Source organism: Etheostoma cragini, chromosome 16 (assembly GCF_013103735.1).
Source record: "Etheostoma cragini isolate CJK2018 chromosome 16, CSU_Ecrag_1.0, whole genome shotgun sequence".
NCBI classification, from domain to species: domain Eukaryota; kingdom Metazoa; phylum Chordata; class Actinopteri; order Perciformes; family Percidae; genus Etheostoma; species Etheostoma cragini.
Genome location: NC_048422.1, coordinates 7447487 through 7455384, shown reverse-complemented (window position 1 = coordinate 7455384; position 7898 = coordinate 7447487). Strand labels below are relative to the sequence as shown.

At 38.9% G+C, this 7898-nt stretch overlaps 1 protein-coding gene across 4 annotated transcripts in view; it reads left to right on the top strand.

The window, feature by feature from the left end:
- The window catches only part of rxraa (retinoid X receptor, alpha a), a 115271-nt gene that overhangs the window by 82871 nt on the left and 24502 nt on the right, over positions 1-7898 (top strand). The window lies entirely within an intron of this gene.

Sequence of the window (7898 nt, the reverse complement as noted above, 5' to 3'; positions counted from 1 at the left end):
GCAGTTTCTGAAATACTCAGACCAGCCCTTCTGGCACCAACAATCATGCCACGTTCAAAGTCACTCAAATCACCTATCAATCAATATCGATAAAAAATAATTGTGATTATCATTTTGGCCATAGTTGTGCAGCCCTAGCTGAAAGTCACTCTGCGTATTCCCACTCCACCAATGTAAGGCTGGCTGCCTGTTGTGCCACTGAGAGTCTTTTATATCCTTTTTTTGACTGTAACAAAAGTGTCTGTCAAAACACACACACTTAAGCAGCAGCCGTACTTGCAAAGATTCATTTTATCTGTTGTGGCACAGCATGGGGTGAGTGTTAGAAACCTCCGAGCTGTCTAGAATAATGACTGCTTCGACTGAATTCTATCCACCGGGAGAGAGAAGAGTAAGTGTTTTATCAGAACTGAGTAACAAAATTGAAAAGACGGTCTTGATGGTTTGTTGTAATATAAATCATAAATAATATTCTGTAGTTTTTGTTCTTCATTTTAAGTCAACCTAACCTCAGTAATTGAGCTGGCAGTTATAATTGTGAGCTCACTACATGGCAACCTAAGTTATTTTAATTAAAGCTTGTACAGATGCTTATCATTCATCTTAGTGATGTCCATCAATAAAGTTATAATTGATGAAATATCTGTGAAGGATTCTTTATTGTGCTGGCATAATCACAATTTTGCTATTCCTCTTATTTTAAAAGATACCGGAGAGTTTGATCTTGACGGATTTTATAACAGCTGACATGGTGGCAAACTATGACTATATACATTTGAGGATTAATTTCAGTTTTATGTCAAGACTATGTCGTCCAATGATTAACACAGACTGTGAGGACGACAGTTAACATGTATTTATCATAATTAATGTTAGGGCTACAAAATTGTCCTTTTGGACAGTTATTCAATGGATGTGAGGAGTAGGTAGAGATGTGGATTGTTAATGCAACCACTGCAAAGCTGTTTTTCTATGAGTAACCTAACTTTTGTTTGTATTTAAGAAACCTCTACAGGACCCCTTCATGTCTCATGTTGTAGTCCATCAGTCCATCTTTCCTTCCCGCTTCCATACCTTGAGTGCAACTTTAAATTTACAGTCGGACCTATTTGCAGACGACCCCTAAGTTCATCTGCAAATAACTGAAATGCAGTCTAAACTATAGCGTGTATTATGCATGCTCTCACCCACGTGTCTTTTACATCTCTTCACATTTGTGAACTATGCGAGTCAAACAGGTGTCTTTCAAACTCGTAACAGTGGCGGAACCGATCCCAAAGGCTGTCTTACTGTGAATGTACCTTGAGGGCCGCAGTAGAGCGGCCCCATTAGCATACCCCGTGTGTGGAAACCCGATCCCCTATCTCTGCTGATACGTGTCCAGATAAGACTCACACACACACAAACACACAAGCACCCCAGGGAGGAGAAGAAAGTTCTGCTTCAGACATTCTTTGCAGAACCGCTGAGATAAGTTTGCTTTTAGAAGGAAGTGATTGTCAACGGGTGTCAGAGGTGAAAGGTGACACGGGGGTTATCATTAGGTGACATCAAGACCTGATCCAAGTCCTCGCTGCTCAGGAGGCAGCTGGTTAGGTGTCAAAACAAGATTTGTATCACATCCAGTCACACCTTCTGGCTCTTGGTCATCCTGCACTAATCCATACAGCCTCTTGTTTTCTTTATGTTAAATAATTCTATACACAGTATGTGTCATTTGTTTCTGTATTTATTGTTTGCTTATTTTATATTGACCATTGAAGATGTTTGTGTTTGCACCTGAAATAAATGCAAATGTGTTGTAAGTGCTACTTACTTGGCAAAAAATCCTTTTGTGATTGTGAAACTAAGGTTACACGTAGTGGTTCAGCGAGTGATACGGTTTTGCGGTATACGACGTGTACCAGTAGGAGTACAGTGTTCTTCTCCTGGCCATGTTGTGCCACTGCATAATGGTAAGCCTTATAGAGGAATTCTTTAGGGGCGTTTTGAAAGAATACTGTGAAGATAACTTTCTCTGTTAAAAAGGTGCCCTTGAAGTAGGAAGCAACTGAAGTTCCACATGAGGGTTGTGCATTGAGGAGTGGTGCACTAGGATTTGATGTCTGCTTTTGAAGTGTCTTTATGAGCAAAGTCTGTGCTCTGACTCTGAATCGAGCTAAGCGCGTCTTAAGCAGAGGCCTCCACTGACTCTGCTCTTCTTCTTCCCCTTTCTCCTCTGTTCGCTCGAGGGACAACTCCTTTCTTTCTTTTTCACCACCGTGTGTTGTTATAGCATACTAATAGTTTAAAAGTCCTGTTCTGCCTCCAGGGTTGTTCTTTCTATTAAAAATAAATTAGAGTTGAGCATATATTTTACCATGTATAATTGCACAAACTTTCTATGCACATTGTGGTACATTTGATTTGTATGAAATAAAGTTTGATTGATTGAAACAGACACATAATCAAATCCAACTCACAGCAATACTTTTATGTTTTTTTTGTGAGATATATCTAATTTTTTCTTGTATTTTGTGAAAATGAGACACATGGCCTGATTGTTGGCCTTCATCTCAAGCTTCCATTGTTTTCTATGTATTATGGGATTTGCTGATTGGCCTCTGTATGTTAATGTAGTTGACTTAGTGATTCCTTATTTTAGTGGGTGTAGCCGGTGGGCATAGCATAAAGTAGGGATGAAAATGTTAATTGAGTACTTGGTGAACAGAAAGTTAAAAGACAGCAATATTTTTCCTTTCTTTTTAGTTTAAATCAAATAATTTGCTGGTTCCTGCTTCTCAAAAATAAACATGTTTTGCTTTTCAATTTTTAGTTTTTGTTAATTGAAAATCTTTGAGATGAGCATTTTATTGCAATTTTTTGAGAATTTTTGAATTCAGATTAATGGAAAGAGTATGGGTAGATAAAGCTATAAGGACAATACAGGTCAGAAAACATGGTTGATAGTTCTGTGTGTTTTTATGAAACCAAACCAAAACACTTCTTCTTTCATAAATGTACTGCTTGCCACAATATTTTCATAAGAATGTAAAAAGATGTATATTTACATGTATCTCACTATGAGCATTAGATTTAGAGTGCATCCATTCATCAATGCAGCTAATCCCCATATATTAAAACTTTTAGCTACAACCTCGGCTTTTTAGAGCTAATGCCCTTTCCAAGAAGTATTAAGTCATCACCATCAACATATTGCAGCATTACGTTGAAGCCTGCAGGTGGCACAGGACATATAATCACATGTGTAAATTCAATGCAGAGTCTGACACCCGCAAGCAGACAGTACTGGTTGTTCCAATCAAATGTCCTCCACAATGAAATGTGGAGGACATTTCCACATTTTCGACACATTTTTTCACCATTATGTTGCATAACACCAGCCGCACATGAAATGGTGTTCTTCAGCTGGAGCCTTTCAGGGACTTGTGTTGTACATTATACTGTAGGGAAACGTATATCCTACATTTCCAGTCCTTGATGTTAAGTCCACGTTGGTTTCTCTCCCTTACGCTGTGAAAGTACGAAAGCCAAAGCATCCTATTCCTCCTAAAGGAGGATTCTCTTGGGGTTTCCCAAGAAGATGAGGCTGCTCACACAGCTGGCATACCTCCCTGTGAAGGGTCACATGTGTGTGTGTTGTAGGGGAGGGCACATGTATTCTATTTCCAGAACCAGTGATCCACTTTAATCCCCCTGCCATGCCTCCATTGCCATGGGCAGAAAAGAAAGAAAGCCCCCCCAAGCGTGTCCACCCCACTGTGGGGAGCAGTGTTGCTGAGATTGAGTTGCAGGTTTCCTGAAAATAGACTGTGAGTGGAAGGGTCTTTTCTGTCAGGCAGACAGAGGGTTTGATAGAGACAATATTAGCTAAGGAGACAGCGCTGTTAGAGCTGCGCTGCAGGGGAAAAGAATAGACTTGGGCGTTTTACTGAGGTAAGACCTGATGTTTTCTGTGTATGTGGGTGAATAAGCAGAGATGTGGGTGTGCACATGCCATCGAAATAAATGATGCATTGTTTTTGAGGTGCTTTTGTGTCTTGGAGACTCATCCTATCCCCTGCAAGGAAGGCTGTATATACAGTATAACAAATGTTGAACTTGTTCTCATATGTGTCTACTATTCATTTAAATTATTTATGATAGTGACACATTTACTATCACTTCAATATAAACTATGGCCACTTGTGTAATATTCTGCAAAAGATTTTCCATTTCTTAATGGTATTAATATTAAAATAATGTATAAAATACCACATGGAAAGCTCTGCAGCAAAATAACCTAAACATAATCTTCATATTTATTTCCAAAGCTTAAACTATGCCAAACACTCAAACCCACATAAGCTTTTTATTAGAAGTTCTAGTCAGTTTCTCAAAGTCAAGTTCCCATGACACCACACATACTGTATGTCATGCTGAATTTTGTGGAAAGGATATAGAATGATGCAGAATATGTCTAGAATTTTCTATTTGATGTTTGGTAAAGCGCCATGGTTTGGAATGTCTCACTTAATGTAAGCTGTATACTGTGGCTTCAAGCAATAATGTAAATGCATTTTACTGACTTTGAAGCTTTTTAAGAATAACTAAATATCAAAGTGTAAGGTGAAATAAGAAACACAGCTTCTAGGTGTGCATGACTGTGTACATATGCACGTTCATGTGGTATATTTGTGTCTTTGTATGAGGAAAACCTCTGTTTAAGTGTTCTTGTGCATGCATGTATATGTATGTACTTTATGTAAATGCTTTACTTTGTGTCTGTGTGTGGCAATGCACCTTCCTCATCCTTATGACATCATACTAGATCTTAAAGGTTAATTATCCTGGTACTTTCTGAGAACTCATACATTTAGCAATTAGTGTTCAAGCCATTAGTGCCACACATAAAGCCTGTGAAAACAGTGGTATGTTTCCTCTGTGGCTCTGGAGGAGCTTTGTCATGTTTACGAGGCAGGGATGGTCTAATGAAAGATGCCGTTGTGTTGCAACTTGGGCAGCGTAGGATCAATACAAGAGATTAAAGGTCAACATATGTCAGCCAACATATGTGTACCGCCTAACTTTATGGAAGTACGAAATTGCTGTAATAGTAATCCTTTTAATTTCTCTCATACTTTCATACCAAAACATGCAACCGTATATACATGCATACATACCTACTGTACATACAGTATACTTTGTGTGTGTATATATATGCGTTTGTGTGTGTATGTACATATATATATAGTTTGTGTAGATTTTTGTATTAATCATTTCGTATAGAAATTCCTAAAATTGTGAAGATTGCATCTCAGTTTTTTAGAGCCCTATGTGTTTTTGCTTGATAAAGAATTTGAGCGATTAATTAGTTTTATTGTTGGACTAATCAGTTAACCAATTAATTGATTACGACACACCAGTCTGTGTACACAAAATCTAACTCTTGTTTTGTCTTTTCAAATGTATTGCAGCACTGTATTTCGAAATAATCAAATGAATTGATATATTATTTTAAATATAGATGGTCCGATATCATTTTTTGCTTCCCGATACCAATTCTGATACCTGAACTTATGTATTGGCCCTATTATGATTTCTATCTTTGTTGTCAGATGTCTGGCTCAGGTTAAACTCTTAGTGAAACATGAACAAACACAAACAATGAACGCCACAGAAGTTGTATTATCCCGTTTGGCAGTCAGTTATAACGGAAAAGAACATAAATAAACTACTTTAACGTAGATTTTCTTTAGGGCTTTATTATGTGGCATCGGATCGGTGTAAAATCTCCACTACTAACCGATACCAACGTTTCAGGCAGTATTGGAGGCGTTCCCAATACTGGTATCGGAACATCTCTAAATTTAATCATCTGTAGAATACTCAGTATTTAAAAAAGAATCCATATTTGCATAATTAATATGCTTTAGACAGACCTTTGGAGCCACATCAACATCCATATGTGCTCTGTGGCGGTTTGGTTTATACAGTTTTGCTCAAAAGTTTACATACCCTTGAATAATTGGTAATATATATACCATGTGTAAAGAAAACATGAGTGAGCAGGCTAAACACAAGTATTTTATCTGTTATGGGATTCAAATTGAACTGTAGGTCCTAACAGAATGGCACAATCATAAAACAAAACATGGCAACAAAGAAACAAATGAACCGACCACTGTTCGAAAGTCTACATACCCTTATTTCCTAGTGCTGTGTTTTGCCACCTTTAGCATCAATAACAGCGTGCAGTCTTTTGTAATAGCTGTCTATGAGGCCCCGAATTCTTGCAGGTGGTATAGCTGCCCATTCACCTTGGCAAAAGGCCTCCAGTTCATGCAAAGTCTCTGGTCGTCTTGCATGAACCGCACATTTGAGATCTCCCCAGAGTGGTTTGATGACATTAAGGTCAGGATACTGTGATGGCCGCTCCAGAACCTTCACCTTTTTCTGCTGTAACCACTGGAGGGTCAGCTTGGTCTTGTGCTTGGGGTCATTGTCTTGCTGGAAAGTCCAAGAGCGTCTCATGTGCAGCTTCCGTGCAGGAGAATGCAAATCGTCCGCCAGTATTTTCTGATAACATGCTGCATTCATCTTGCCATCAATCTTCCCAAGATTCCCTTTTCACAGTGGGGATGGTATTCTGTTCACTTTAGGCTTTGTTGACCCCTCTCCAAACATATCACTTATGGTTGTGTGACCTCTATTTTGGCCTTGTCACTCCAAATTACAGTGTGCTAGAAGCTGTGAGGTGCGTCAAGGTGTTTTGGGGCACATTCTAACCGGGCTTTTTTTTGGCATTGAGGCAGTAAAGGCTTCTTTCTGGCAACTCGACCATCCAGCTCATTTTTGTTCGAGTACCGTCGTATTGTGCTCCTTGCAACAACCACACCATCTTGTTCCAGAGCAGCCTGTATTTCCCCTGACGTTACCTGTGGGTTCTTCTTTGCTTCCCAAACAAATCTTCTTGCAGTTTTGGTTGAAATCTTTCTCGGTCGACCTGACCTTGGCTTGGTATTGAGAGATCCAAGAATTTTCCAGTTCTTAATAAGTGATTGAACAGTACTGACTGGCATTTGCAAGGCTTTGGATATCTTTTTATATCCTTTTCCATCTTTATAAAGTTCCTTGTTACGCAGGTCTCCTGACAGTTCTTTTCTGCTCCCCATGGCTCGATATCTAGCCGGCTTACAAACTCATGGACTATTTATACACAGACTCTAATTGCAATTTACAAAGCCACAGGTATGGGAAATAACCTTTAATTGACATTTTCATCTGTTTGTGTCACTTTGTGTACCTGTAACAAGGCTAAACATTCAAGGGTATGTAAACTTCTGATCAGGCCAGGTGGGTCATTTCTGTTATAAATATTGTTTAAAAAGCAGCCAAACGACTATGTAAAAAGATATGTCTTCAAAAGATCACTATGCTTGAATTAAAGACCGTTATTTTGCATGATGAGTCATATTTTCATAATTGCTGCCAAAATTCAAAATGTATGCCAGGGTGTGCGTACTTATGAGCACAACTGTATACTGCATGTTTGTGAAAGTGATGTATACTTCTTTAGGTTCCTCCACTTTGAAGCTAATGCACTGTGTTAGATCACTGTAAAAACAGCTCTCTCTTAGACTATCATGTTTGTGTCTCATCGTCATAGAAACAAAATTGTTCTTCCATCTTGACTGATCCGTCCAGACAGAGACAGGGCTTCTCTGCTAAATTTAGAGCCAAGGCGTGTTTGTGCTATCAGACATGTCTCATATGTGGTAACTTAATGAAAACACGTTTGACTATTTCAGCCCATGTGGCTGCTCTGCCAACTCTGTCTCTAAGCTCTCTGCACTTGCAGTGTTAGCAGGGGATCCACCTGTCAGAATACATGTCTTTTATCCTTTTATTCACCCCCC